Source organism: Cuculus canorus, chromosome 1 (genome assembly GCF_017976375.1).
Source record: "Cuculus canorus isolate bCucCan1 chromosome 1, bCucCan1.pri, whole genome shotgun sequence".
In the NCBI taxonomy this organism is placed as follows: Eukaryota; Metazoa; Chordata; class Aves; order Cuculiformes; family Cuculidae; genus Cuculus; species Cuculus canorus.
In genome coordinates, this window is record NC_071401.1 from 97,705,890 (window position 1) to 97,715,676 (window position 9,787).

The following is a 9,787-nucleotide window of genomic DNA, read 5'->3' on the forward strand; positions in this document are numbered from 1 at the left end:
GAAACATGAGACTCAAAGGGAGGAGTTGTGTAAATGTTGTTAAAGACCTTTGTACCCAGCATGGGGCTCGCAGGCAGAAGTTTCTACAATTCATCTAGGGCACTGGTGCTGTTCAAGGTCTCTCTACTGAATGGTTTTTTTTTAGCTTGTTAATGTTCACAAAGGGCTGGATGTTTAATATTATGCAAACCCTGTGCATGTTATTTCAGTGTGTATTTGTAGTGCATTCAATGGATCGTAGAGATCCCCTGCTGAATCACGTGGGGAAGTCAGCAGCGGGTGGTCTACAAAAGCAGTGCAAAAGTGATGCTTACCCCGTCTTGCCCATGCATCCCAGTATGAGCACGCTCTGAAGGAACTGGGCAGCAGAAGTTGCAGGAGAGGGTTCTCCTGGTAGTGCCCGACGCCATGGGGATTTCAGACCAAGTTCCTAGCAGGTCCCAACTCTGTGCTAAAATGCTGATGATTTTTCAGTTATATTAGTAAGGCTATGTGATATTGTTTGCCTTCGTCTCCCTGAAATACCAGAAGTAGCTTAGGACAGAATCCATTGACCTTCGTTTCCGCTCAAAAGATTGTGTGACCTTTGGCTAAAAAAACCCTGAGAAAGTGAGGAGTTCCTGCCAAGCGCAGCTGATCCTGCAGCCCCCTGCTCAAAGCTCCTGCATGCCCGGCAGCCCTCCGGAGAGTTTCCGCATAGAAACAGCTGACACGCTGAAACTGGGAGCACAAAGCAGCTGACAGTGACTGGCAGGATTGTCATACACAAGACGGGATCGATGCACACGTGGATTCTGTGGATTCTCCGGGTGTTTGCAGGAAAAATAATTTGCTAAGGGCTTTATGATAGCTGAAGCTATAGCCCAAAGTGATGACTGCAATCAAACTATTGTGGGGAAACAGCTGAAGTTTCAAATGGCTTTTAAAGTATTCACTAGATTTTTTATTTTTTTTACTAGGCTTGAATTATTTATGAAAAATTCAAAAGAATATTTTGGTTAAGGTAGTGAAAACTATAATTTGAGGCTTTATTGTCCTGCATGTACACGTTTTATACTCTTTGATCCATCAGCTTCAGTGTATATGCTGCACACCTCGAGCAGTTTATTTGTCTGCTTGGATACAAGCGGAGAAGCACAACCAGCAACCACAGAAAACAGCTGCCCTGATCTGCACCTTGCAGAGGCAACGGACACCTCTTTTCTGGCCACAGCCGCCCCTCACAGCCACCACCTACTGCTGCTTCTGAGAGAGTGGGCAGAAGGTCATGAGCAAGCTCCGGGGCTGTGTGCTGCAGCTGGATTCACTTGGACAAAAATCAGGCCCAGAGGGTCTGTGTTTCTGCTCTCATGGGAGCACAGGGCGGTCGGCGTGGCCAATGTAAGGCACAACAAAGTCCTGTGAGTCCTTCACCCTGCTTCTGGCAAACATGCATCTCTTGAGGCTGTGCCAGCAAAGCTCCTTGGCTTGACACCAGACTCACAGCCAAGCCAAGCCCAGGAGCAGAGGAGGAGGAGGTGCTCGAGCGTCAGCATCGCGGCCAGTGCTTATCAGGCGTATGCACTATCAAGAAGAAGACGGGTGTGCGCGTATTCAGAGGTGGTGTCTGGCAAGGCTGCTTCTACAGGGAAGAAGAACCAGGACTACAGAACTACTTGGGTTGCTGGTGATTAAAGTGTTCGTTGTGAAAAAGTGAAAACGTTACCTTTGAGGCTGGTCAAAAACAGAACGTTGTCCAGAAGGCTCATCTGAAGGAAGTTTTTAAAAATTAGAGATAGCCAAGATATTCATGTGTTCAGGAACGTTATTTTGTCCACTAAAAGGCTCCAGGCACCTAAATTAATGGAACCAAAGCATTTGTGTGTGTATAAATATATATTACAAAAATATATTTAAAATGTCAGCTAGGATAAAAGTCAATCAAGACCTTTTCATACTTTTTATATATTATATAATGACTTACTAAGGATTTCATTCACAGCATAGAAGAAGAAAAGCTTATTCTTAGATTTTTAGCAAGGGTTTTATTTGTAGAAGTCTTTATAGCTGTAACTACTCTAAATGTCACTTGATCTATAAGTTGCTTGGCAAATCCCAGCCCACGTAAGCGGCGTATGCCAGAGGTGACTTCGCACGCGGTTTCATTTGGGTGCACTTTTCAGCAGTCCCTGACACAAACTGTTCTGCATTCCCTCTTCAATATTTACCACATTTACATTTTAGTAGTACAGCAGGTGTAAGTGCACCAAAGGATGAGGTGGTTTGTATTTTTTCTTTGCTTAACTCAGCAGTGTTGGGTAATCCTGGAGATACAATTGTTTGATTCAGTACAAACCCACAGTGAATATGCTAATTAATAAGCAATTAGAAAATACCTGAAGGGTAAACTATCCTATTTCTCCAGTGGGAAATCAAGACTGCCTAACAGAATACATCTAGGTGAGTCTCTAGAATAATGAAGATGTGGTTTTGTTTTGATTTTTAAACACATGATTTCTTCTCTCGGATACAGAGTGTGGTTGGGGAGCGCCTGAGTTCTTTCATGAGCAAGAAGCAGAACTCAGCCTGCGTTTGTACAGCTGTCGGTGAAGTAAAAACTTCTGGGTGCTGTTTTAATATAAGCAATTAATAAATGGGAATGCAGCTTTGAAATACAAAAGCCAGGTATTGTAATACATTTTCCCTAGCACTGCATAATTAGTATTTATGTGACTTCTTGGCATCTATTAGGACATTTTTTATGTAGGTCAGCAGGCATCTCCAGCCTTGCCAAAAGGGCAAAGTGCAGCACAGGAGAAAGCCTGCAGACTTTGCACTCAGTGTGCATGCTGAAAGCCATTGCCCCTCTGGGTTTGTGTGATCTGGAATGCCTTCATAAAATGTGGCCAGAGTAGATAATGCAAGTTCCCAGTCAAGACTCGGGCACCGGGACTGTAGGTTTTGGTGGACAAAAGAAAATAGCCCCTTTCATGTTCACTTGTAAGTGTCAAGAGGCTTTTAAAAGCCTGCCTGTAGTTCTCTGCTGGGGCCACTCTGGAACAGGCTGCAGCATCCACTGAAACCTGCGTCTGATGCACTGAACCGCATCCAGCCCTGTCGGCACACTCTCCAGCTTGTCAGCGCCAGGGACTCTGATGGACACGTGTGCCCAGCAGGACAGCCACCGTACCTTTCCAGAACTGGAGTAATTTAAACCTCCTGATGGTCCCTGGCAGACAGCCTACGGTGTCACATGCCTGCAGACCGCTCGACTATGCCAGTCTGCTCGCAACTGCGGAGGAGGATGAGGTTATGGCACTCAGCTGCTGGAGGGCAATACCGCTTCCTGACTGCATGCAGTTACTCCCTAATCTTGTCTTGTCACGATGATCCAAGCTAATTTGCACACTTTCAATAGCTAGGATTTTCTAGATGGAATTATTCTGACAGAACGTGGTTAAGGAGTGACTCCACATGCAATTATGCTGGATGAGGTGCAACAACAACCTCTGCTCAGGGCAGGCTGAATGAGCGGCTCAGCATGGGCAGGTGCAATGCAGCCCCCTCCACGGAGTGCTGGATGCTGCTCCAGATCTGAAGTACCACCACAAGTCTACATTGCAGCCTCAGTTGGCATCCCTCTGGTGAAAAAACAGGCCATATGGCTTCTACAAAGTCATTCTCCTGCCTTTTTTGCAGCAAGTCCCAGTTGCCACTGGTGAGTGCCAGCTGCGGCATTGGGATCTGTGCATGCACCAGCAGCACACCTTGTGGAAACATGCTATCCTGCAGAAGTGTAATGATTAACAGGAGGCCATTTGCTTCAGGATGTGGATTGCCACTTCCACAGCACTAGCTCTGGATATTCAGTTTTGATTCTCTCTGGGCCCCTCTCTCATTTCGGCCCTGGGTGGGTATCTTCCTCTGGCAGTTCTGCCTTCTGGCAGTGCCTGGCACCCACTGACTGGAGTTAGCACAGCTCAGAACTGGTGACTACCTTAAAGGAACTGCCATCATGAAGCATGCAAAACTGCGTGCTGCCGTTTCCCCAGGTTTGGCTTTTGTGACACTCTGAGCATCAAGACTGTATTCTGGAGGAACAGACATTAAAGCAGCTGCTCCCGGATCACTGCAGGAATACTTGTTTTCTTCCTGTCATCTGTGGGAGAGGCAATCACCATCCTCATGGTGGGTTCACTCCACTACACTGTGGGGGCTCACGGCAGAGGCAATTTTGTACAACCTCAGCTGTATCAGCTATGTGCACAACACCCATGCCTTTTAGACATGAATTTTAGACCTATATCCATTTCACGATCTTGATTATGCTGATCTCTCTGGTGGAGAGACCACCTATGCAGGGCTTTCTGGTCATATATCCCAGTTCTACCTGGCTCTGGGTAGCTGAGAGCCTGCAGATGGTTTGTTTATAGCCCAGAAGACGTTATCTGGATGTTCAGGACCATGATTATCCAGCATGATCAGGATACTCTCTGCCGGTGATGAAGCCTTTGAGCCTACCTATTCAGATCCATGTCTAGACCGTAGCCTGAGCATAGCCCATCACAGAAAGGTCATATCTATGCTGGTCAGTGTGTTATGTCCCTGTCTACCCAGATACCATCCCTGCTTTGGTTTGACTGTGGGACCCTCAGTTTCTCCGTGTTTTAAGCCACCACTTTGCTTCTTTACAGAGTTTTCTCATTGCTTTCACCTCAACAATACCAATTTCCTCTGAGAGCAGACAGCAGCCTGGCTGTCAAACCAGCCGAGGTCAGGGCTCCTCAACCCTGTGGGGCATGAAAAAAATTAAGTGTATTCTGTCTGAAAGCAGAGAATTCCCTGTAAAGCTGGAGCTTGTTGTGAGTCCACTACACAAAGCTTGAGCAGGTGCACCAACATGTCCTGGTCAGGTTTTGTGATCCTACAGCTCCCCCTGCTCTATCTCAGAAGATGTGGGAAAGGAGCAGTCCAGAGCAAGATGCAGATGGCCATATTTTGACTGTGGTGGCAATTGGCCAATTGGGGTTTTGGACGATGTAGCAGTAGGTGCCAAGCAAATCTCTCTAATACAAGTTATTGCAACTACAGCTTTCTCCTTGCCTTCTCCCAGCCGAGACTGAGAGTTGCACCTACGAGTTTTATAGGGCTATATGAGCTATACTGGAGCAACAGTATGTGACTATGTAACACACCACCGCAGAAACAAATAAAACAAAGCCAATTTTGCTCTGTACCTCTGTACATTTCCCCCATGGCTCTTGGATGAAAGTGTTCACTGTATAAGGGCAGAACAGCTTATTGCCTCAAGGACGTGAGGAAAGATCGGATACAAACTGAGCAGCATGTATGACATCCATGGGGATTACTTCACAGAGACTAAGCTCTACATGATACTTTCTGAAGAAATCGGTTGTAGGAGAGGAAAAATGTACTTAAAACAAGATAGATACAACATATATGTGGTTTCTTACTTTTTTTCAGTATAAGACTGAGCTCTGATGGGATCAAGTGCAAAAAGCTGCTGTGTTGAAAGTTCGTAAACAGCGTGGAGGAAGAATTTCGAGTTAATGTTTGTTCTAGTTAGTTCAGGTTTTATTAGCGATGGCAACTGTGTTAGCGTGTGCCAGCCACTGGATGGCATTAGTGGTCTGGGTTTTGTTTGATAGATGCTACCGTCCATGGTGCTTCTACTCTTCATTTGCTAAAATACGGGAAAATTTGTAGTAGCCAGAAAAGCAAGTAAAATAACCAGACATGTTGGTTATCTTATACATACGCACAACTGCCCCTGCCCTCTCTTACGTAAATATTGTCACCGGCATCCTTCTTTTGGAAGCCCAGAGGTGAGAGAAGAAATTCCAGCTGTGCCTCATAAACCACGGACCAGCCACCAGCTTTTCTGAAATGGCCACTGGCTTTCTGCAGTCCATCTCATCCAAGTTTTTGGGCACTTACAACCCAGTGTTGGGTTCAAGAGAGCCTTGCTCAGTAGAACCAGCTCTGTGTGAGTTGCTGGTGTCAGGCCCGGGGAAGTGTTTAGCTCTTCTGAGAAAGTCCTCTGTGGGGAACCCCTGCACCCCTCTGCCAGGCAGTCAGATCTAGGAGATGAGAAACCAAAGCCCAGCTGAGCCGGGAAAGTTCTTATAAGTCACGCTTAATTCATTGTTGGTGCACAGATCAGTCCATTTCAATTAAAATGAGATTTAAAAGGAATATTTTGAGAAGATGATGCTTACTCTATTAAATAAGAACTGTTGTGGTATGCTCCTTTTTGCCCTCCTCCCAGTACATCCCTTTACCCAGCCGACATGCTTCACGTCTAATCCCATTTTATACAGCTTCCAGCTTCATACCATCCAGCAAAAGCAGGACTTGGATAAGACCTAATTGTCTGTTGGATATGCTTGATAATGTTAAGATTTGTGGGTGAGGGGACCAAGGAATCAAAGGGAAGAAATGATATAGGCTTATCAGCTCAACAAAAATAAATCTGCCTGTTTAAAATTAGGTTTGAAATTTGAAAGCCTTGATGAATCTTTGGCTGTTTGACAATATAAACCGGGGAAAAAAATCTCCTTCCTTATCCCACAATGCCTGGGGAGGATAGCCGATAGTTTTATGGATGAGAGAATCTGTCTTGCAAGGGTTGAAATCACCTTGTCTGAAAAGATAACAGAAAGCCTTCACATTTGTACAAATGATTGCCCTAATTCCCCTGGAGACACTGAGGAGATTTTTAGATGGCATCTTACATCAAACTGTAATGAAAACAAGGGGCATAAGGACTTGCTTGAGGGCAGGGAAACCCATCCATTGTAGAACATGGAACCAGTCTGTCATGTTCACATGGTCTGTCTGCAGAAAATAGATTTTAAAGTGAATGGCACCAACATACTTTGTGAGTTTTCTAGTACTGCAATAATCACATACATGTCAACAGGTTCAGCAAAAATGGCAGGATGCAATCTTTTGCCCTTTGACAACACATAAGGATGCACCAGGACAGAGAGAAGTGGGGAATGTAGCAACCTCATATAACAGAAGTCCTCCTGTATGCATGAGATGGGAATACCAACCCAGTTAACATTGGCTCCTCTAATACACCATTTCCCGATTACACAGGCCACTAAACTATTCAACCTGCTTCAAAAATGAGAGCAAAACGCCAAGATGAGCTAATCCCATAACAGGATTTAGTAATGAAATGGTGCAGGGGCAGTGCTGGCACCCAGTTAACATTGCTGGGACTGGATATCACGAGGATCCTCCAAGGTTTTTTCCTCCCCCTCTCCCCTTGCTCAGCCGAATGCTGTGACAGCAGTACATATGGCTGGTCATATGCACTATGCTTGGCGCAGAGCCATTTTGCTCCCTCCACTTCTAGCACTGACACAGGCTGCACTCTGTCCGTGTAGGCAGAAAACAAGTGTCCATCATGGAGAAGCCAGTTGCTGGAATCAGAGGGTAGAGTGACTTATTACCTGCATTAGCCTGACAGGGTTGACTTATGGAAGGACAGAAAATGTGCTTGTGTAAATAAAAATAATGGAACTAATAAGCACAAATCAATAGGCACAAGTGTTCAGCAACACCTAACACCCTCTGGTCCCCTCTGAGGTGAGATCTAATATCCATCACAGCAGGCGAGGGCAAGATGGCTGTGTATGCTCTCATCCCAGCCAGTTCTTCCTCACTCCTGAGCTGCCCAAGACTGCACTGACAAAATGTCTACATGAAAGCATCTCAGAGATTTACAGTCTAAGCAGAAAACTCAGAAAAGCCAGAATTCACAAAAGTCGAGGCATTGTTTAGAACTGTCCCATCTTCTAGCTCAGAGTCTAGTTTCACTTGCTTTCTGTCTTCCTCCCCCCAATCTTACAGCACATATTCTGGCTTGTGAGGGTTAACAGGGTAGCACTTTTGTCCTTAGCTCCTCAAGAAGTCAGAAGGTGTGTCTACACTTGCTGAGTACAGCAGGACCAGGGAGTAAGTTCAAGCATTGGATTCCTGATTATGTGCAATGAGTAATTAGTCGGTCAGTATTTTAGATCATTCCAAACAGCCCCTCCAAGGTAAATCTGGCAACAGAGCAGGCTATCCCACAGCTGTGCAAAGTGGATGTGCTCTTTAGCCACTAAGCGAGGAATCAGTCCTTGCTCTTCTTCCATCCAGCAGCACAAACTTAGTCCAAGGTGGCAGCAAAGACTGGGACCTTCCTCGCTTCCAGGCTGGAACCATCCACACAGTGGTTGTGGTGGGCTCTCCTGCCACTGAGACATGATACAAGTCAAAGCCTCTGCTCCATGGTCAGAGCAGCAGTCCTCTTCCAAGCCCCTATAAACCACGTCAGAAGGCCGGGGTGTCATCTAAAGGGATGTAGATAAGCTGGAGAAGTGGGCCTATGTGAACCTCGTGAGGTTCAACAAGGCCAAATGCAAGGTCCTACACTGGGGTCAGTGCAGTCTTTGGTTTCAATACAGGTTCGGGGATGATGTGATTGAGAGCAGTCCTATGGAGAAGGACTTCGGGGTGCTGAAGGACGAAAAGCTGAAGGATGAAGGCATGAAACAACAGTGTGCACTCACAGCTCAGAAGGCCAACAGTATCCTCGGCTGCATCAAAAGAAGCGTGGCCAGCAGGGCGAGGGAGATGGTTCTCGCCCTCTACTCTGCTGTGGTGATACCTTACCTGGATTACTGCGTCTGGCTCTAGAGTCCTCAGCACAGGAAGGACATGGAGCTGTTGGAGTGGGTCCAGAGGAGGGACATGAAAATAATCTGAGGGCTGGAGCATTTCTGCTATGACAACAGACTGGGAAAATTGTGGTTGATCAGCCTGGAGAAGAGAAGGCTGTGGGAAGACCTTATAGTGGCTTTCCAGTACTTAAAAGGGGCATACAGGAAAGATGGGGACAGACTTTTTAGCAAGTCTGTTGTGACAGGACAATGGTTTTAACTAAGGGAGGGTAGACCAGTGCTTTCCTGCAAAGACTAAGGCACTGCCGGGGAGTTAGACTAGATGACCTGTAAAGGCTCCTTCCAACACAAAGCATTCTGACTTTGATTCTATGGTTATCTCTTCTCTCTTTCTGCCAGCACATTCAAAGCTGAGTTAGCAATAGAGAACAAACACAGTGCTTTCCCGCAAAGGCCAAGAGTCACCAGTTTAGGTCAGACATATGCAAGGAGTTGTCTCTTCTCTTTCCTCGTCCTTCACTTCCTAGCACATCTTAGCCGTATGTCACATACCTTTCAAGACCATGTCCTTCCAAAAGAACTGTAGGTGCAAATGCCTGGGCCAACTGCTCAAGCTGTGTGATATCTGATGTGCCCAACCATTTGTTAAGCTGTGTCTTAAATTACAGTAGGTGAATCTATGTTCTTGGTTGACCTTGCAAACTGCCATGAAAAAAAGAATGAGGTATTATACTAGCGATGCTTGTGGCACCATAGAGAGTGGGAGTAAAAATGACACTATCTGCTTGATTTGTTTATATTGAGGAAAGGCAGTGACCCCATCAGTGGCTGCCTACAGAAGCAGCGATGCTAAGTATGGCTTAAAAATACAGACAAAGTGAAGGAAAGCTCATTGATCTGCCTCCCCTCTCCCGACAGCCCTGCAATTCCTGCCTTCCTTCTCTACTCCACACCTGCACACGTGTGAGAAAATGGTCTGTAGCAACTCTGACCACTGTTTTTGCTCTCTGTACTGCCCTCTCCAAAAGACTAGGATGCTGGGAATACTTCCCATCGCTTTTGTCACCAGGGCAAGGATGGCATGGGCAGGCCATGCTCTAACCCTCTGT